The sequence below is a fragment of the Prinia subflava genome, chromosome 2 (genome assembly GCF_021018805.1).
Source record: "Prinia subflava isolate CZ2003 ecotype Zambia chromosome 2, Cam_Psub_1.2, whole genome shotgun sequence".
Lineage (NCBI taxonomy): Eukaryota > Metazoa > Chordata > Aves > Passeriformes > Cisticolidae > Prinia > Prinia subflava.
The window spans coordinates 14,060,949-14,083,295 of record NC_086248.1 but is presented as its reverse complement, the minus strand read 5'-3'; the positions used below and the strand labels follow the sequence as shown (position 1 = coordinate 14,083,295).

General features: G+C 38.3%; 1 protein-coding gene and 1 long non-coding RNA gene across 10 annotated transcripts in view; one reads left to right on the top strand and one right to left on the bottom strand.

Annotated features, from left to right (window-relative positions):
* Positions 1-425: 425 nt before the first annotated feature.
* The window catches only part of GREB1 (growth regulating estrogen receptor binding 1), an 88,755-nt gene continuing 66,833 nt past the window's right edge, over positions 426-22,347 (top strand). For 5 of the 8 annotated variants that reach the window (XM_063424844.1, XM_063424836.1, XM_063424818.1 and 2 more), the window contains exon 1: positions 430-685. The gene's annotated coding sequence lies outside the window, so the exon portion shown is untranslated. Of the gene's footprint in view, positions 686-22,347 lie in introns of all 8 variants that reach the window. The other 3 variants (XR_010083877.1, XR_010083875.1, XR_010083876.1) reach the window with 1 other exon arrangement.
* On the bottom strand, positions 10,635-21,616 carry LOC134565340 (uncharacterized). Of its 2 annotated transcripts, XR_010083879.1 has the most exons (5): positions 21,465-21,616; positions 18,636-18,705; positions 16,615-16,725; positions 15,736-15,842; positions 10,635-11,111 (listed from the first exon to the last, which is right to left on the bottom strand). It is a non-coding gene; the product is annotated as an uncharacterized LOC134565340 (long non-coding RNA). The 2 variants fall into 2 exon arrangements; XR_010083878.1 differs by lacking the exon at positions 16,615-16,725.

The following is a 22,347-nucleotide window of genomic DNA, read 5'->3' as shown; positions in this document are numbered from 1 at the left end:
AAAGTTTGGAAGCTTCTTTACAAAAAAGCTATTTAGAATAAAGCTTGAGAAACAAAGAGCATAAACAATAGGTAAGCTGGATTTGGGAGATAACTAGCTATCCAGGGTACTTTTCTTTATCTGTATAGATCTCTTAAACTAATCTCCAAATGGCAGGCTTTGGCTACTGTGACTTGATTTTTTTTTTAACATGCAGATAAACCCCTAAACTTTCCAAATTTTCTAAAAGACTGGCACTTTCCCGTTATAATCTCGGTGTTCGCTGTGTATTTTCTGTTTTGTGACTCTTTTTTCCCCGAGGCTGCTGAAACCGTGCGCGCTTTCGATGCCGGGGCCGCCTGAGGCTTGGGAAGATACCATATTCCGTGGGCAGCGGGGGTGGGGAGGGGAGGCGGGGGAGGGCGAGGGAGGGGCTGTATTCTTGACCTGAGGTAGCTGGTGCTGAGAGGTAGCGCATTGTGTGGAGCACAGAGAGAGCCGCGGCTCCTGGATGGGCAGGAGGGAGCGAGGAGGAGGAGGGAGGAAGCTGGGACAGCGAGGGGGGAGGAGGAGGAGAGAGCAGCATCTCTATCTTTCTTTGCAGACCACGCTGCTAAACAGCGAGCGGAGGCTCATGCTTCCCTAATATCCATCACTCCCTGCTGCCAGCGTGCTCACAGACACAGCAACAAAGAGGGTCTCAGAGGTAAGAGCCGTGCAACTTGCAAAGCTGTAGCTTCTGCCAAAATAGGGAGAAGCAGCAGCAACAATAGAGAGAAAAGATTCTCAGCACCTGGGAATGCTCCGAGGCGGCAGGGGGGTAAGTGGCTCCCGGAGGTTAGGGCAGTGTTGGTGGCAGCAGCAACAGGAGCGGAGTGAGAAGGGAGCAGAGCAGGTCCGGGGGATCGGGACAGCAGTGCTGGGCTGCTGTGTCCCCGCTGCCTGCATGGGAACGGGACGGAATGGGGTAGCAGATAGCTGATACATGGATAAATGCAACTTAACAAAGGACAGAAATCCTTTATTTACCCAAAATACAGTTCTGGAGTTAACGAAACTATGAAAAAAATTCATTACTTTGTGCATGATGAAGAAAACAAAACAAAACCAAAAAAACCCCAGAGTTAAAGTTTGCATATTGTTTTGACTTTTTTTTTTTTTTTTTTTTTTTTTTTTTTTTTTTTTTTTTTTTTAATTGGAAGTTTAACTTTGCATTTTGGGATCAATGTGTTTCAGATCAAAAATGCAGTTAATAGCAACACCAAGAAAAAAAGGATAACATTCCCCAAATAATGTGGTTTTTAAAGTCAAACAAAATGGGCTGTCTGATAATTATTTTAAGCAAATGTTTGTGATACCAAAACAAAGTGTGGTGTTTGACCTGAGAAATACTGTTTCATTTCATTTAGGAAAAAAACCCCGACCATTTTATTCTGGCCTGAAATGAAATTTCTAGTTTTGTGTTTTTATCCACTCAGATTAAAAAATCAGCCATTTGGTTAGATGTATTTATAAAGTGAAATGTTTATTTTTAGTTGTGGGTACTGGGAGCCTAAATGAAGGAGACAGAAACAATAGCATCTCTACATTGCAGGAATTGGTGTTTGCTTTTTGTTTGTGCTTTGTCTCATTTACTTTACTTTTTGAGCTATGGGCTACATTGGATTTGATCTAATACTTCACAGACCCTTCTGAAATTATTAATTAATAAAAGTTATAGTGTCAGTGTTTGTTGTTAAACATGTAGAACCACCTACAGAGAAAATTAATACTGTTTTGTATGTCTTACAAATGAGAGTCTTTAGGACCTAATTTTCTTCTTTTTTTCTTTTGCTATGAAACATAGACTTATTCTCCAAAGCTGGACATTCTGGAATATTTGTGCTTAATTGGATGTTTCTGTGTTTTCATCTCAACATTAGGTAACTAAAATAGCTGTAGTGAGTTGATTTGATGTATGAGGGAAGAAATCTGAACCAGCATTCTGGTGCATTGGGAACTTGGAGGTGGTAGAGCTAGATTTGATTTACTTTTTTGTCAGTGTAAATTTACTGCTACAAGTGCACATCAGATCAACATCAGGGTCTATACTGGTATACATTGCCTCATTTTTCTTATAAATGAGAGAAAATCCATATCACAGCAATGGGACTTCTCTTCCACCAGTTCTTACGATGATCTTAATTGCTGTTTCTGGGTTTATTTCAGTTATTATTTTCAGAATATGAATAATAGTTTGACATTATTCACCGTGTCTAGTGCGGTAGTTGTCACCTCTAGCTTTGAAAATTAGTAGACAATCAGGGGTTTTGTTACAAAAGAAAAACCAAAATAACTTGCTTTCCTGTCAGGCCACCCCCTTGTTTATACAACTAGTTTGGATTTGGTGTGTGTGGTTTTTCTTGTTGTTGTTGTTTTTGTCAGGGTTTTTTTTTGTTCTGACTTTTGCTGACTTCAGGAACAACTGATACATTTTTGAAACCTCTTGTTCTGTTGTGTCCTTATTGTACAGCTGTTTAAGAAAATATTGAATTGAGGCCTTAAAAGTGATCTTTTATTTCCTTAGAAAACCTAAATGTACTATGTACAAAATTATATTTTTATTTTTACTTTTATTTTCATTTTGGTTTTGACTACAGTTTTGATTTTCTGTGACTTCTGTTAAAGAAATGGCATGTTCTCACTTTGGAACGTTTTAGCTGTGTTAGATGCATAAAGAAACAGTAATAAAAGAAGCCTAACACAAATCTACCATTGCAGGTAGATTTCCTTTGAAGCTAGCATTCTTTTCTACTTAGACAATAGTTAGCTATTGTTCTCTTAAAACAACTTTCCATGAATTGTATTGTTCTTGAAGTTTGGAAGGGCTGGATGCAAAGCTCCCTGAAGTCAGGAAGAGACATTCCATAGACTTCAAATGACTTTGGGTCATGCCTGTCACGTGAGATTAGCTCCTGGCAGAAGATGTAATAAGCACAAGCCCAGAAAGGAATGATTTAGGGGTGGAATGTCACACAGGCTGTGATCATCTTTGTGTTGTGAATATCTCTTAGGCACAATGTTTTTATTTTCTGTTAAAAGTGTCTGTATTCCTTGGTATTAGGAATATAGGGTTTTTCTTCTCAATTTTGCCTCAGGTCTATTGTCTATCTGTGTCTGTATTTAAACACCTTGTCAGGGTAGTCTGCCTTTGGATACAATAGCTCCGAATCTCTCAGATGAGATTTCGTGTTATTCAATAAAACTATGCATAATATACACAAAGTTAAGGAATGAGTTTTCTAATGTGAAATAGCAAGTTAAAAACAGTGGTTTGAATTCTGTAATTCCTTGTTAAACCAAAAGAATGTAGTCTTTATAAGAAATTACTGGCTTTTATAGTTTCTCTTTTAATAAAACAATACCTGTCCCAAAAACCCAGAAGATATTGCCACTTTTCACATTTTATACAGCAAAGTCAGATATTTGCAATTTTTCTGCATTTGAAGCTTATGGAACTTGCACACTATAAAAGTAACCATGAGAAAAACAGTATAGTTTTGTATAATAAAATAAAAGAAGGGCATTTTACACCAGAGTTAAGTAAAACAAAATTTGGATTAGGAAGTTGTAAACTTTCAAAGGTGATTCTTAGTGATAAATCAAAGCCTGTGAGACTCCCAGATCCTCTAGTAATGCTGGGCATAGTTATCTTTAGGGGAAAATTGCCTTTGGTTCTTATTGATTGTGGTTTTTCTAATGAATACAAAGCCTGCAAGGTGAATGATAAGTGATCTCTCACTCCCTTTTTCCACCTTCATGCAAAATAAAGCATTTACTTACTCTCAGCTGAGATCAGGCACAGCCAGGGATTTATTTCATGTGAATAAAAGCTACATGAGGGGCATAAAAGGCTAGTGGAACTACAACCAACCAAAATCTACATGAAAACATGCCCACTTTCACAAAAACATGCCTACATTTGTGTATTCCACATGTGCACAGGGAAAGTATTGCTTCCTGAACAACTGCTGCATATTTCTTCAGAATATTTTTTCCCATGCAGACTATGGCTAATGATTCAGTCAGTTAGGAAATTTGACTAAATCTTTAAAACTTTTTTTAGGCAGACTGTGGCAACAAATACTGTAATTTACTAAGGAAATTCAAATGTATCACTAATGCTCATTTTATAGATATTTGTAGGTGCACCTTTATAATTACACTTAAGGATTCCAAAGATTATTGGTTTGGTTTTGGTTTGCCTTCAGTTGCCCTTATCCATGTGCTGCCTTTCATGCTTAAATACTTATGTGAGGAGTAAAGGAAGTCTAAGAAGTAACATTGCCAGTGGTGTGTCTCTGAAGAAACAGTAAAAGAACATTGCCATTTAGACACTGTACACTGTAGGAAAAATGCTGTAAGATATAAATACTGATTGAGTGTCATATGAAGAAAATACCTTTTTTCTAGTTAAACAGTACAGCAGTAGTTCATGTACTAAAAGTAATCTATAATTATGTTGATGGCATAGTTATATAATTATCCAGTAGATAAAAATGAAAAAATATTTGTAGGAAGTTTATTAACATCACATGAAAGAAGATATGTAGTAAAAACCTAGAATCATAGGATATCTCAGTGTGGAAGGCACCCAGATCATCAGGTCCAACTCCCTGCTCCTTGCAGGGCAACCTAAAACTAAACCATATGACTAAGAGCATCATCCAGACACTCACTGAGCTCAGTCAAGCTTGGTGCTGTGACCCTGTTCCAGCGTCCAACCATCCTCTCAGTGAGAAACTTTTTCCTAATGTTCAACATGATGCCATCTTCCCCTGGCTCAGCTTCATTCCATTCCCTCTTGACCTCTCACTGCTCAGCAGAGAGGAGATTGGCACCTCCACCTCTGCTCTCCACCCCGAGGAGGTTGTGTTCTACCATGAGGTGCCCCTCAATCTTCTGCAGGCTGAGCAAACCAAGCAAACTCAGCCACTCCTCAAAACTCTTGCTTGCCTTTGATACCATCTTGTCACCCTCCTCTAGACAGACTCTGAGAGATTGATGTCCTTCCAAAGTTGAGGCACCCAAAACTGCACACAGCGTTAGAGGTGGGGCTGCACGAATGCAGTGCACAGAGGGACAATCACTGCCGTCAACAGCCTTACTGTGTTGGTGATGCTGTGCCTCATAGGACGTCACTGGCCCTTTGGGCTGCCATACCACACTCAGATTGGGTATATTTCCATTAATCCAAACCCTCTTTCCATGTGGCTGCTCTCCAGTCCAGTTTGTATGTTCAACCAGGATTGCCCCATCCTAGATGGATAATCCAGCACTTGCTTTTGTTAAGTTTCCTTGGGTGGGTGATGGTGTTGCTGTCTAATCTCTGCAAGTGTCTCTCTATATAGGCCTCTTGATCCTGAACTGACTCCACAGCTTCTCCTGTGTTTTTCAGCAAACTTACTCCTGGGCCCAGATAATTTATAAAAATATTAAATAACACTGGCCCTAAAATTGAGCCGTGTTGAGCCCTACGGGTGACTGGCTGCCAGCCTGATGACACCCCTTGTGCTATAACTCTTTGAGCCCTCACCTTGTCATCTTTGAAAAAGATGTCATCTTACAAGAATCTTCATGAGAAGTTTGTCTTCAGAATGACAGTGACTTTTGTTCTGTGTGAAATAGAAGTTAGGTAACTGTCTTGAGCAGCTTTGAAGTGCCAGCTGTGAATTTTGCAGTATTGTAGCTTAAAGACAACCTGCCTTTTCCTCTATGCCTAATGCAGCAAGAAAATTAAGAAAGGCATGAAATGAACAGAACTATAACAACTTCAATTTTTAGAGTATCTATTTGCCTGCAATAGCCCACTGATGAACAGTAGTACCAATATGTTTGTGGCCTCAACTTGATCTATACACCGTTTCTTCTACAATTTGTGCATAAACAACAGTTTACAGCCTAGACAGACATAAGTTAAAACGTGTTTAATCTAAATTACCCTGGCCTAAGTGCACATATGCTTCTTCAGCTGCTCCATCATAGCTACTCGTAGCTAAAAGCTTTTGTCTTTGAGGCCTTAAGAAAGGAGGAGACCCTCAGTTACTTTGCACTAAACCACTTCTATTTTGCAAACTGCATTTCCAACTTCATGCTCAACATATCTTTAATTCCTCTGCCATTTACTTCCTCTTCCATCAAACCTAATCATAATCTTGTTTTCTTTTAGCGGGCTGGGAAGGTGGAAATGGGAGATTTGGCAAGCTGTTAATTTAATGTACTGCTCTACAAGCAATCTGTACACTGACAATCCTACATCTTCCAGTTCAACTGTAACATGTGGAGGTTTAATAGAGAAGGAGAAAAAGCTCCTGTTCAGAGAAATAACAGGAGGAACAACTAGAAAATCAGGTAACATTGCTGTTTTTTGGGGAGTTGTGCTTAGCACATTTATTGTGGTGACAGGATAAAAGGGAAATACTCTTTTTTCCTTGGGATTATTAAGCAGATATTGGGTTTGCTGGTGCTAAAACTGGTCTTACTCATACTAGCTCAGATAGCTGTGTTAACGAATTTCTTTGCTTAATGGACCCTCTCGTCCTTGATGGATCTGGCTTTGCTCCACCACTGATTATTCCTTTTTTCTGATATGCTCCTGCCATATATTTCTATAGCTTAATTCACATATGTTTTGTATGATCTAGAAGATTGCTTCGTCTAATTAATGCTGTGCTCCCATCCATCGCTCACGAAGCCATAACATCACTAAACATACGGATGTTTTTGTATGGAGGCTCAGTCCATCCAATGGGCTGCCTTCCCATGTGGGGAAGCTAATGATTCCAGGTACTGGACATATGAGAGTACATACATGTTTTTATTTGCAGTTTGGCTGATTAGTAGAGAGCTTAGAAAATTGTAGTATTCTCCAGGTATAATGCATGTCTTCTGAATTTCTCAGTGCATATGTTATAAAATAGATGTCCCTAATAAAGATCTAGATAATGACTTTAATACTCCAAAAAGGCAAATGCTTCACTATACCTATGCATTTCTAGCATTTAGTTATTACTGTGCTCTTAAGGATCCCTACAATCTCAAAAGGTGAGGTTACATTTTGCAGTTAAAGTACCTACATCTGTACATCTCAGGCAGTGATTGTGGATAGTCTTCTATAGATTTTAGTATGGCTTTCCCTGCATGTATATCTTCTTTTCTTTTATCCAGTGAAGTTTCCCAATACATTCTGATGCTTATTTTATTTTATTTTATTTTATTTTATTTTATTTTATTTTATTTTATTTTATTCTATTTTTTATTTTTCTTTCTGTTATGCAGCCAGCATTTCATATGCACAAGGGAAAGGCAAAGGCAGCTGAGGGATCCACTTGGCCGTATTAATTGTGGTGAAAAAGGGTGCAGCAAGGGGGGCAGGTGACTTGGCTTGAGTTCATTCCCAGGTTTCAGCCCACTGATGATGTTCACTCTGTGAATAGTGTTCTCTCTTGGGTTCTCTTCAACAGAAACTCAATGATTTCCCTCTGAGGTAAAACTTAAGCATTGTTCTGGAGCTAATTTATTTCAAAGACTGCTCCCACTCGGCAAAGTGGATGACACAATTACTTATGATTCTCCTAATCCCACGTGATTTTCTAATACCATTGAAGTAGGTCTCTTACCCTGTGTGTAATGTGATGCAACATCCCTGTTCATGTATCACATGCTTTTAGTTCCATGCCAAAAAACTGCATGATAAAAGCTTCAATACAGCCTGTATAATAAGAAAATTAAACTGGCTGGAGGAAAGACCACACACAAATAGTTGTGTCAGGGCCATGGAAGCCCAGCTAAGGCCCAGAGACAATTGGCCCAGCATCAGGTGATGTGAGCATGGTCCTGCAGTGTGAACGCAGGCAATGCTCCAGCCCTGGACACAGAGGCTTGGTATCTCTTCCTGGGCCAGATGCTTGTAGCAGTGTACACAGAGGTGTAAGGTTATGCTGACAGGTCAGTCTGGGTGGGAAGGAATGGTATATAGGATGGCAGCAAGAAAACAAAGCTTTATGGATGGTGCTGGTCCCATCTTGAATTAGCTGTACTGCTTCACTGTATTTTCACTGCTAGGTGGCATTGCTTTTGCATGTGATTTAGTTTCTTTGGCACTGTGTTCACTTCCTAAAGAAAAAAGGCTATCTTGAATTCAAGCTAAATCTTAAATTCAAGCTAAATCTTACTCAGTTGGAATGATCCCTTTAAACCCCTTTAAACTTTGCAAATGAGATCTTAAATATACAGGGAAGGCTTTCTGAGGTGTGGTTTTTTTGGTGTTGGTTTTTTTTTTCCCCTTTTTTTTTTTCTTTTTTTCTTTTTTTTTTCTTTTTTTTTTTTCTTTTGTGTGTGGGGGTTGTTTGGTTGTTTGTTTATTTTTTCCTCATTGTGTGCTTTTGTGGGTCTGGGATGAAATAAACTTTTCCTTTTAAGGTGCAATTTTTGCTATATCCAATTAGAAATTTCTTTCACAGTTGGGATTTTTTTTTACGTTATATGGTGAGAGTCTGGAAACTCCTAAAGATGGTGTTACAATGGAGAAAGAATAATTTGACAAACAAGCGGGACTGCAAAGGAATAATTTGTTCCTTGTGTCTTCTACCTGCATCAGAATTAAGCGTAGCTGCAGCCACAGAATTTGCCAACACTCAGGGCTGTGTATAAATGCATGCACATGCAGAGCTAGTGTGTTTTACTAAGGCTGTATTCACACATCATCTTCTGACTGCACTGTGCTGGTGAGGTGGTTCCTGCCCCTAAGAACTCCTTCCTGCCCTTCTGGCAGCGAGGTGACAGTGCCAGCTCAGCTGCTCCTGTGGATGGCTCCTAATCCCTTCTGCTTGGACGGACTGAGTTGCTTGAACAGGGCTGGTGAAGATCTGGTACTATAACAGAGTTAACTTTTTTACTGAAGAGGCTCAGAGATTGCTCACAAGGAAAACAATGTGTGTAAAACTGGCAGGGCAATAATTTCCAACATTTCAGAGCAATAACAAGCCTCTGTAAAATAGATGGTAATCTTTCAGTGGGCAATGCCAGAGCTGGAAGATTTGCTGATGGCCTTGTGTGCATTTAATTTATGTCACTGATTTTTCAGTATTTTCCTCTTGCTACGTAGTTGCAACTTTAGGTTTGTATATAGTTGCCTGTCCACAGGGAGTTTGAGTTATCCATGGTCAGGATTCAGTTAAATGAAAATATTTATAGACTTGGGGTTAATTAGGTTTTTTCCGCCTGTTTTAACTTTATCTGTTTTATATTCTTGCTGGAGCTGCTCTGAGGGCTCTGTACTGATTCAGAATCATGCCTCCTGTTCTGTTTAAACACATGCAATTTGTTTTAAAAATAATGAGATTAAACACTGAACATAAATCATCAGGCTCTATCACTGAACAGAAATCCTTGAAGTCTGGTTTAATTCAAAACCCACCCAAATCAGAAAGATCAATTTGAACCGTCCTTATGTGACTATCATCACAATTTTGTCTAGGAAATTTATGAATTCTAAAACCTTTTTAAAAACATCTCCTTTTTTCCCTCTTTGCTATTTTTTTTCTGGTGTCTGCCTTATTTTTTTATGGTCGGAAACTAATATAGAGGAGAAGAGAGTTTTTAAAGATGTCAAGATTCTTGGCTGTTTGAATTCCATACCATTCCTTCTGTGAATTCAGTTTCACTCTTTTCTGGCAGACATTAAAATAAATAAACATTGGCTGAGCTGAGTAGATAATATTAGGTGATTTAGAGCTGGCTTTAAAATAAGCATTATAAATCCCAGTGTTTGCATTATAAATGATGAATAGCTTGATTTTTAAAATGTTGACATTCACCTGTTATCCTATATCTGTTGCATTAACACTGGTACATCACTGGCTTTTAAATTAGGAGGAATATTATTAGTGTAGACAAAAAGGGTATTGATGCCAATTTAAAAAAAATCAATGCAAAACAATTTACCATTTGGGCATGGTTTCTTAAACTAAAGATAATTTAGAAGCTTGTATACTGTGAAATCCATCACATTTTGGACCAGACTTAGTTCTCATTTCAAGTTAAAGAACTTCATGGCAGGATAATACTTTAGTGGTGTGTTACAAAAATTGTTGTCAAAGCACAAGAGACTGAATGTAGACACTAGTTTGGCTAAACTCCAAATTTGTGCATACGAATGGATCATTAGTAGGTTGGTCTTGTTAAAGAATTTTTACTTGAAAATATGTGATTTCACTTATATATTTGGAGTGGGTTTTCAGGAGGACCTCCCATAATAATAAAAGTGAGAAGGGTGTTTCTCTAGGTGTTTGCCTGACTTCCAGTGTTTTGGCTGGATGCGTATTATTTGTGTTTGACCATTTTGTGCAATTTCAGTCCCTTAGAAAGGTGAAAAATTAAACTGTCTAAAAGCACCCATGGTAATCTCTGGTAGTTTTGTGGAAAATTATTCTCTAAATATTCTGGAAAACGGGGAAACTGATCTAATTATCAATCACAGATGTGTAGAAAGTGAAACAGTTTGAAAAAAAGTTGAAATCATGTTTCTTTCTAAAATATGAATGTATAGAAATTGATCTCAGTCCTTAACATACAGCACACACAGCATTTAAAATGTGTATGTTTATTGAGTGAGGTTATGTCAGCAAGGGATATCTGCATGTTAGAAATAGAAATCCGTATGACACTGACTAGGTGGAAATACTGTGGGTACACATACACAATCAAGGCATCAGTGATGACAGTGTCAAGGCACTTTAGACAGAGTGGCTGGCTTTTAGAAGGCACATGTTTGAGAATAGTTTCAAAATCAGAAAATCAAAGGGGTTTTTTCTTGTTGACACTTTTCCTTCTACTCTCTTTTGTAAAATCTTGGTGTTCCCACAGGTACATTAGGACACAAAGCAATTATGGAAAGCAAAATAAATCCTTAGTTTTATTGGCTAAATTTGGAAACAATTTTTTCTGACCATCCTTCAAATAAGGATGTCAGAGTGCAGAGGTCAGGGAATAGAAGCCTTGGGATATCAAAAGGTGGTGAGAAGAATGGCTGGGATTTTCAGCAGCCTGAGAGTACTCTTTTGTCTCTGGTGGTCAGTTGTCGAGGATGATGCCTGTGGACATCAAAGAAATGTCTAAACAGTGTTATCAAGGCCTGTCCTTTGCCCCCCTGCCATGTAATGGGCCTCTTTTCAGGAAAACATTGGGAAAGCTGAGAAAGCGAGTTGTCCTATCATAGTGCTATTAATTCAGCAAGAAAGCTGATCAATAATGTTTGCACTAAGCAGTAAAACAATCTGTTAGTTTCTAAAAATGCAGATTAGTCAAGCCTGTGAATTAGACACTGCACATTCAAAAATCAATTTTAATGTTTTTTTTCATAATGTGTATGTAATGAGACCTTAGTTTCAAAGAATTCCTTCTGTGCCTTGGAAATATTGTGGAGAACTGGTCTGAGAAAATGAAACAAAACAAACCCCCTATCTTCCTTTAACACTTGCAAAGAAATTTGGTTTGTGGGGTGGTTTTTTTTTCGGTTGGTTTTATTAATGTGTTATATGTATTGAAGTATTTTTAAAAAGAAAAAGGAGCTGATATTTCATGCAATTAATTCATGCTTGAAATATTGACTTTGATGCCTGAAAGAGATATGCCATCATTTTCAGGATAACATATTTCAAATCCACCCTTTTAGTATACTGGTGAAGAAACAGCTATTGTGAGCTGTTTGTGCTAAATGCATTAAAATGTTATGAGAAAAAAAATGTTTGCTTTTTGTGATTTTGGATTTCTTTTTAGAGGTCAGAGCTCTTTAAACCTTCAGTTTTGCAAAGCGATATTGCAAATTTTAGTGGTGAACAGCTGGGGTAATAATCTGGTCCTGAAGCATGTAAGAGCTTATTAAACATAACATAGGGACTAACAGAGAGGAAGGCAGCCTAAAAATGGGCTTGTGCTGGTGATTCCTGTGAACCAAACTCTGGGGTTTTTTAGCTGATTCAGAGCCAAGGGTAGTGCCTGTGTCATTATGCAATGCTGCTGGCCATTCTTGAACTAAGTAGACACAAAGTAAAAAACATTCTTCACGGGACTGAGGGCTCTGAACAATTTCTGGCTATGGATCAGTCTCTAGCAATGTTTGATAAACTCAGTTTTTAGGATTCACTGCTGTGCACATTTTGCTAAGAGTATATTATTAATTAGAATGTACTTGAAATCTTTAATAAAACTAGACCACATACATACATATAATTACATTATTGTCATAAGAAAACTACATGAATTCAATATGAATATACTTAAACCAAATGGTAATGTAAGTATTAAATAGAAACCTGAGGTCGAATCAACAGCACACTTAAATAGAGGAAATCAGAGCCGGGATTTTTCAGCATTTTTCAGGTTATGTGACATCTTTAAATATAGCTAAAAGTGCCATGTGTTTTTGAAAGTCTGAAATAAAAGGGTTTAAGGAGCATGTGTTTCTCTGCCATACTTCATTCTACTGGAATTTAGGACTGAAGAGAAAACTTTGATATAAACCTGTGAGTTAACTGGGAGAGTATGGATAATAATATCACTGTTGCTACACTAAAGTTTGTAACAAGTAACAGATGTGCTGGGATAATTGTTATTTATTTGGATGAATATTGCACTTGAAAACTGGCATTTGGGGTTGCTAAGATGACTCATCATTACTGCCTTCCTATACTCTCATTTAGTAAAGAAGATGAAGAGCTACAGATTTGGTTGTGTGCTTGAGTGACTGCAGAGAGGCTACATGGTTGTATTCATTTTCCTTGCTACTCTGAGAGTCCAAATGCTTTTCACTTGTAGAGTATGGAACATGAAAAAAGATACTATGTATTCCATAGTTAGTATATCTTATAATAGATCATATAGTTACTTATGAAAAAAAAACCATGGAAAACAAAGTATTGCATCTCCTATAGCATTTTAACCTTTTTCTTACAACACCTGTGTTTTTTTCTGGTCATAGTTGCATCCTGATTTTGCAAACTTCTCTGTCCCTAACTTTTCCCAAGAGAATATTTTCAATGAGTGAAGAACATCCTTCTTTATTAATTGGAGAGGTAGGGATTTGATGGATGGAATGTTCAATGTATGAAACTTCAGTAGGGTCTGTTGTGATAGGACAAGGAGTATTGGTTTAAAAAAAGAGGTTAGATTAAGATTAAAGGTATTTTTTTATGGAAGTGGTGAAACACTGGTATAAATTGCCCAGAGAGATGGTGGAAACATTCAAGGTCAGGTTGGATGGTACTGTAAGTGACTTGGTCAAGTTGGAGATGTCCCTGCTCATGGCAGGGAGGTTGGACTAGACGACTTTAAAGATTGCTTCTAATGCAAAACATTCTATAATTCCATGATTGAATTTTCATGATTCAAAAAATTTTATGTTTTTCCTCATGAAAGAAGCAGGATAGCCATTGGAATGATCGTGCAACAGAACTGAAATGAAGAAATGGCTTGCTGTCATAACTGCTTCTCTTCTGGCTTTTTGTTTGTTTCTGATATGGTACAATTAGATTAAATAGTTAAACTTTAATTTTACAATAATTTCTGAAGAAGTGGTTTCCTATGGTGTTTAGCAAGTTTTTGATCTAACAATCTTTCAGAAGAATTTTCATCATGGATATCGAGAATTATATTGATTACTGATATCTTTTAATTCTGCCACAAATTTATACATGCCACAAAAATTATATGGGAAACCTGTTACAAACCATGGGAGAGTGCGCGAGAATATGTGTAACACACAAAAAAAATGAAAAGCAAATGCTGCTGGATAACACATGTTTTGTGTTTGGAGAAGTTGCAGCCTAAGTTTGGATAACCCTGCAACAAATGATATAACCCCTACAAGATGAGGTTCCTGTCTTTAATTTCCGTATTTTAAATTAAGGCTGGTTATTACTTACTCTCTGTAATGTGTGCTGAATCTCATGTCTATTCTGACTTGTCTCAGAAAATGAAGAGTACAGTCAGTGCTAACTGCTACTGCACAATGATGGGACAGAGAAGTGAGAGGAAGTAAAAACAATTTAAAATATGTAAACCAATAAGGATACACATAAAAAATGTGAAGCTGTTTGTGAGGAGAATGGGAATAGCCTAAAGAAATCTGCTGCTGAGTGGCGTGAGTAGCATCACCCTCAGTAGTGTTGTGTGTGACCAAAGGCAGGGAGCAAACACAAGACTTAAATCATAGTTTGGACAATCTACCCACAGAAAATCAGGAGCTGATGTAGAAGCTATACTATTAGAATGAATCAGATATTCAACTTGCTCCTGTATTTACTTAATCTATGAAGTCTAAAGGTAAAGAAAACAATGTCTCTTTTTACATGGGTGTATGTCCAGCTGCAATACCTTTATATTGTCTACAGGTTTGCAACAGTCTCAAAATGAAACCTCTTAATCTTTTTAACAATGATAATTTTAAAGCCTAGTGGTGCCCAAGTGCCAGTATTAGTTATTTCATTGTTAAATATTTCAATTCTTGGAATGGAGAGGTAGGTGGAAGTGAAGTATGTATTTCATTTTTGGGAAGGGTATTGAGAGTAAAAAGTTTTAAAAAGACAGTGTGTAAAAAAGAAGTCAGAGAAAGTAGGACAAAGAAGGGAAAACTGTGAGCAGAGTGCACATGGACATGCAGGCAAAGTCTGAAAAGCTAAGTAAGGCAGTTTGTGGTGAGCCTGAGCTGGAACTTCCACTCAAGAGTGGTTCCTGGTACAGTTTTGGCCTATGGCAGTCAATAATCTTCCAGGCAGTGCCTGGGCTGAGAAGGGCATGCACCAGGGACTCTTCTCAGAGCACATGGACCTCACATATTGTCCCAGCAGCTTTTCCTCACCAAAGCATTTTCACAGCCATTCAGTTCATGCTGTGAAAGCACCACTGTGGTGACCTGCAACACAGCCCTGGCACTGATCAAAATTCTGACTCAAACCAACCACACTCAATATGCCCACAAGGCCACAGGACACTACATGCATTCAAGGGAGCAGGCATGACTGTGCCACAGAACAACCACTGGCCTGGTTTTATGCAGAAATGTAGACCTGGCAAAGGAGCAACATTCCCTGTTTGTATGTGACTGATAAATGGATGGGGTTCCTGAGAAGCTGCAACCTCACCTGAGTGGGAGTGCTTGCCTTGTTGAGTAGTGCTAATGGCAGGGCTTCATCTGTATGTGCCCTCTGATAAACTCATTTCTCTGGAGTCTGTCCCTAAGGGCTGTTGAATGTCACACACAGAGAAGTGACTAATAGCAATAACTAAAAGCTGTATTTCTGCATAAGGGATGTATTTTGTCTTTTATGCCAATTTCTTGTGAGGTCATGCAAGTAGAGTGATGAATGTCAATTGATGAAGGAAACCACAGTAAAAGCAAGTGTTGTATTATGCATGGATAGCTGAACCTCAGTCTGAGAACCCAAAAGACTCTGTGTGTGTGTGTGCAGGTATTAATAGCTATGTATGCACAGGTAATTCCTACCCACCTGATTTATTTTTATCCATACCTAGGATGGAGCTATTGCTTAAAAAGAGCTTCTTAATAGCATATTGGAACAGTGTTGTGTGAAAAAGAACAAGCCAAAGTGATACATAGAATTTAGTTGAAGGAAGCAAAGCTTCAAAACTGCTTATAAAGTAAAAATCTATTCAATCAGAGAAAGTTCTGTAAAGCTCTGCTTTGGTAAAGGATATTACCTTAATGGGAAGATGCTATTCATGTAGTAGATAGACTGGTAGTTGAAGGCAGGAGATGATGAGGCCAAGATAATAATGTACAATTTCCAGGTCCATTATGTCAAGCACTGAAAGAAGTAATCAGTCAGAGTGTTAGGAAGAGTGACTTAGATAACAGAATTCTAGACGAGCTAGGGTTATTTTCTGTGAACCAGTTATTCCTACCTTTTCTTCAGATTTTTTGGCACAGGAGACAATGAAGAAGGGTAATATTTCTGTCTGAAAGTGACCTGGGCCCTCCCACGGGTTTGACTCATGCTTTTCTTTAGAAAGAGGTGAGTCTAAGACAGCTTGTAGACAAGCAGCAGTTATGATTATTCCTCAGTAATTTCTCACAGGTTTCCATCCATAGGGTAAGTTCTTGAGAACTCTTCATTTATAGTTCATCACATATGCTGTCATTGAAGTAGTGTTGGGGTAACTTTGATAGGATATTTTTCTTTATTCTTCAGGTGGGTGAACTACTCAGACTCAAAGACAATTGAAACTTTCAAAGTTTTTATTAGAAGTTTAAATTTGTTTCCTGCTGATCTTGTGCTAACATTTCTGAATGCAGCATTTTCATGCTTTCAAATTATACCATAAATTGCAATATTTTTTCTGAAAGTGCCTTTATCAAATGTCTGGAATAAAGTCTGTCTTTTATATGAAATGATTACTGCTATTAGACAAATGATATGTGTGTGAAAAATATACTGCATGCATAATAACAGGGAGAAATAGATGCTAGCAGTTGTATAAGAGCCACTCATTAAAGGCAAGAAATTTGCTGTTACATAAAAGCTTGTTCCTGACATGTCAGCTGGTGCAGTCTGTCCAGCTGTGGTGTTTCAGACATACCATTTTGTTCTGTTCCTGCTGTCTGTTTAGTGCTGTGCTGTTCCATTCTTTCATCCAGTCACAGTAGCTCTGTTCTTTAAGTCTCTCTCAATCATGAGAGACTGTTCTCTGCTGCAGGGACAATGTACAATGGGTCATACTTAAATGTGAGAGCAATGCCCAGCGTTTTTGAAAAATGTGGGACTCTTGTCAACCAACCAAAATAATACTATATGCAATTTGTACTGCTTTTTAAAACAGATCTATTGCTCTGGATTGCCTTTCCTACTAATGCTTCTTGTGTATGTGTTGCAGATCATGCAGTCATGATTTCAAAAAAGAACAAGACAAAATGTCAAACAAGGCAAAAATGTCATAATAACAGTGTTTCCCCTCCAGCTTCTTTTCTGTAGTATGAAGTGTCAAAAATGGTAAAGATTTTAACATTGCTTTCAGCATGGTGTCAGAAATCACACATCTGTCAAACTGAGTCCCAATTTTGTTGAAGAATTTATTATCATTCTGGAAGACTTGCATCCAGAATGGCTTTTTGATAAATACTGAGAATAAAAGAGCAAACATTATACTTAATAATGTAATTTTATAATGAATACTATGCTATTGCAGCACCACATTGGGGTTGTTCAGAATACTAAACTAAAGTAGATATTGTAGGACCTTTGCCTTTGCAATTTGACACTCAGTATTCTGCTTAAAGCAAAGTTTTGAGGCCTTCAAAACTGCATTAAATTTTATATGGTGGTAGCCTAATGAAGGTATTTTCATATTGTAATATGTTCACAGTAGGTAACTAGTGTATTCAGTTGAAAAGTCCATTTATGTTAATATATGAGAAAACAATGAAAAATTCATCCCTTTGTATTTTTGCTTGGGGTGAATTGATATACTAAACTTGTTTAAATGGCTTTGCTGTTTTTGCATTAGGCATAATAAAACTTAAAGATTAATTGATTCTCAAGAACAAAATGAGAAAAAAGGTCCGAAGTTTGCAAAATAGTGTCTGTAGCTCCTCCAAATAACTGCCTGTTGTTTTTATGTAACGGGAAAACAGAGGCAGCTGAATTCCCAGTCTTTAATATTATTTATTCTATTTACAAGTACTAGACCTGTTTTGATTTTTTTTTTTTTTTAATGTTAAAAAAATCCCTATGTTCAAGTCCCCCTTCCAGCTTTCTTGTAATGCCTCTTTAGGCACTGGAAGGTGTTCTAAGGTTTCCCCAGAGCCTTCTCCTCTCCTGGGCTGAACAGCTTGAGCTCTCCCAGCCTGTCTCCATGGCAGAGGTGCTCCATCCCTCTGAGCATCTTTGTGGCCTCCTCTGGGCGAACTCCAGCAATCTCCTTCCTGTGCTGGGACCCCAGAGCTGATGCAGCCCTGCAGGTGGGGTCTCAGCAGGGCAGAGCAGAGGGGCAGAATCCCCTCCCTCACCTCTGCCCACGCTGCCTTTGATGCAGCCCAGGACAAGTTTGGCTCTCTGGGCTGCAAGGGCACATGGCTGGGTCCTGTTGATTTTAATCTCTACTCTTATTGCAGCTCAATTAAGGAGCAGTAGAGAAAGACAACAGGAGACATGAAAACTTTATGCTTTATTTTGCCTCATCTACAGCTTATAGTTATTCAAAAATGACAGGGAATTTCTAGCACCACCCAAAAAAGGAAAAATATCTATTTTTTATCGGAGAACTTCCTTTGATGATTGTTTTTATGTGGCCATATAGTTAGACTTTCCAAGTAGAATTGCAGATATAGAATGATTGATTTCTCTAAATTCCATATGTCTTTCAACATTTAAACTAAATAGTAAATATTTAATGAGCTGCATTCAGATCTGAGCTTTTCCACAGTTTCACATTTAGTGAAACTTTTGGACTCAGACTCTTAAAAGTATTTGGATAATGTTACTTTACATGGATTTAATTTGTAATTAAGATTCAGATACTCATAGAAGGTATACTAATTTTGCTTCAGACTGTAAATCTGAATGTAAGTCAGTAAAGTGGAGGAAGAAGATACCTTTGCATACCTGTCGTTCTCTGAGGATGATATTAAGTAATCACTGAAGTATCCAGGAATTGTGATACATAGTCCGTGATCTGAAAGAAGAGAAATTGGAGGTTGTGGTGGCTCTCAAAAGTAATGTGGTACAGTTTTTAGGTGAGACTGAAAACTATACTGTTGTGAGCATTCTCAATTAATGCATCCAATATACAACACTAAGCTCTTTAATATTATAAGTGACCAGATGATAGAATTCTTAAGAAAAATATATATGTAAATCCGAGGTGAACTAAAGAGATTAAAACTCTAATGAGTCATAGTAATTAAAGTAAGATGTTTGAATAGAAAGATGTGCTGTAGTACAGCAGCTGTGTGTGTAATTGTACTGTGTTACATTTGTTTGGCTTGCAAACAGACATACGTGTTCCTCTCTTGATGCCCTGAATATGAAAAACACTGTCCATGGCTACACACAGACATGATTCCTTCCAAAGAATATGTGGGGCTTGGAAATATACCTAAATGGCAAATGGGGAAATAGGTACAAAACATGGCAATGGGTGGGGACGGTATGAGTGTCTTCAGTAGTTTGCAGTGGAATAGCATCCTTGCTGTCTCAGTAGCTGGAGATCAGCAGTGGGTTAGCACAGGCGCATCAATCCCACACACTGAGCACAGGATTTGTTCAATTGGTTTCAGTTCACGTTCACAGCAGAATGTAATGCGCCTGCTCCCCAGGTAGAAGACGGTACCACGTCTTGTCTGCTGACCCAGTGTACCGTACAGCATTCTCCATCACATGGCTTGGCATGTGAGGTCTTTCACAAAGAGACTGCAGAAAGTTGAGGGTTCTTAAGAGCTGTCTTTCTAAGCACTCAAAGGGATGTTACCCATCCTGGAGGTTCAGAGGCTTCTTTGCCCGTACGACAATTACTACAGATGGAGGAACACTCTTAAGAGGAAGTGTTTTGAACAGTTGGAGTCTTTAATAGCTACAGAAGTATCGGTCAGGCTGTAGCTTTCAAGTTTTGAAAAAAACAGTCTGTGAAAGTGCATTTAAGATTTTTACACAGATACAGCACGACGGAATATATGGTGGATGCTTTTGTGCAGTCTGTGAATAAAAATTTAATGTGGATAAGACATGTAAGCAGCAACAGCTTGTGACTGCTAAGAGTGATGAAGAAACAGATGTGGCATTCTGAAATATTCCTGTTGTGCCCTGAAGAAAGGAAGGATTTTTCTGGTGTAGGTTGTACCAGTTGTAAATGTGTCTGATTAATAATGCATTCTGTTGAAAAGGAGTGTGAGGTTTGCTGAGGTATGATTCATCGTTGTCTGTTGCAGTAATTAAGTCTGTTGCTTCCCTTGAGGTCAGCATGACCCTGTTTATTTTAATTTTTCAGTCTCTGGAGAAAGGAGGGCCTTATTTAACTACTTGTAGAACTAAAGCTGCGTGCACAGTGCCTGGATGTAAACCAATGTGTACACAGTGTGATTAGGTGATGGGGAGCTGGAAGCAAACTGGAAGACGAGCACTCAACAATGTAGATGTACCCCTAGACATGCCAGTTCTTGACTTTGAGAGCAGGATTTAGTTTTGAGATGGAGAATGTGATTCTGGGTCTTTTTCATGTGCTTCCTTTGCAATTTGTGATGCCTTCCCGTATTCTGCCTGGCATGGTCTCCTTCAGATGTTTGTGGTACCTGTGTTGCTGCCTCAGATAACCTGGAATATATCAAAGAGCACTAAATATCTTTGTGTAAGCAACTGAATTGAGCCTGAAGACTCCAAAATACAGAGATCTTTGTGCAGCTACAGCTGCAGTGACTTGTTGTCAGTGAAGCCTTGTGGTCAGTGGAGCTAGGGGAGGGAGTCAGCTCATGTTGAGCTAAATAAACATTGGCAGCTGGTCAGCTGAATCATCTCTCAGATCTCTCTCATATCCCTTGGTTTTATTGATTGTAGTGGAAATTTCTGCCTAGTGAAACAGTAGATACCTGGAATCTAATTCAGTTGCCTAAATACAGATGTCTGGTTTCATGGTTTACCCAGTTCATTGGTTTACCTGAGGTGTCCATAAAGGACTGGCACATATGAAAGGGGACTTGCTTCAGAACAGTGCTTCTTTGGAGCAGCAGTCAGAATCCAGACAGAATTACCCAGAGCACCTCAAAGTTAGACAATGCCTGTGGCTAGGCAGCTGAATTGCAGTCTGTATTTCTCCTTTTGTACATGTTCAGAGAACAAGACTGAGCATGTTTCTCATGGAGGAGACAATTTGGGCTCCACATAAGTACCATAAGTGTAGTATGTGTTTTTCGCTTCTATAGGTGATATTTTATGTAAGATTTGATATACACTCCAGTATTATTTCTGTATAAACACAAAAGGCAGGTATGCCTACAGCCATTTAAAAGGCATTTTGAGAAGAAAAATAGTTGTCTCACAATTAAGGGTCATTCTGATTGGCAGGACCCAGTTGAATAAATCAGTCATTTGATCATAAATAACCTTCTCTTATCTTCTTGGGGAAGAAAAGCCCAACTTTACAAACAGATCTTAATTTTCCTTTCTGATTGCACATAGAACCAACTCTTTGCTCATTCTGCCTTATAAATGCATGTCCTGGTAAGTTGTTTCTGATGCAATTTATGATTTTTGTTCTCGTATTTTAACCTGTGCTTTAGACTTTTGAAAATCTGGTAACCCTGAGCTTATAACCTCAAGTTACATGCCATGTTTCACTTCTATTCCATCTATTCTAATCTGTGAAAAACATACCTTGTAGAGTCCTGTAAAATAAGATTCTCTTCTTTAATGCCTAAGGTACAAGGTGAGTATTTTACATACCTTTTGTTGGGATAATTACATGATCAGCTTTCCCCTGCTCTGTCAATTCTTCACTTACATTACTGACTCATTTCACACAGATTCAGCAGCTTGTTTCAGTAGTCAGAGCCCCTCTTTTCTGGTCGATGTTGTATCAGCAGCTGCATAATGACTGACTCTCACTGCTTCTGTATACAAGATCTCTTATACATAAACTCCATGCTCATTGCCCATTCCTGGAATTCCTGCTCTGGCTACTAATCAAACACAATAGGGCCCTTTGTGCTCTCTTGCCCTTTCTCCTCCTCTGGAACTTCTGTTCCATGCTTATATCCAAAGCAATCAGGCTTCTTTTCCTTTCTGCATTCCATTCCTGAATATCAGGTTAACATGTTCTTCTTTAGCATCTACTCTATGCTAATATTTTTTAGCATGGATGCGGTGTTTCCAGCAACAAAGCAAAGTCACAGACAGACACTGCAACATCCTGATTTCATTCCAGAAAACATCCTGGGAGTGCATCCTAGAGAAATTTTGCTCATTAATGCACTACACTGTTGGGGCAAATAGGTTTGACTGGCATTAGACAAGTTATACTTCTTTAAAAGGTGGATTTCCTGGCTTTTGTTTTTGTTGGCCTGGTAAATTATTAAAAGTGACTCTTTCAACAATCACCTCTCACGCACATGCATATCTATTTCTTGCAATGTTTGTTTTCCTTTTGGAGTTCTCTAAACTTTGGCTGTCAGTATAATATTTCAGGTGCCAGTTTGGTCAAGTCAATATGTTGAAGATACACAGTTGTACAGTGCTGATAGGAAACCAGTCAGTCATTCCTGCATTTCTTAGCCAAATGATTTTGTATCCTACTTGAAAATGCATGGCTGAGGTATCCTGTATTTGG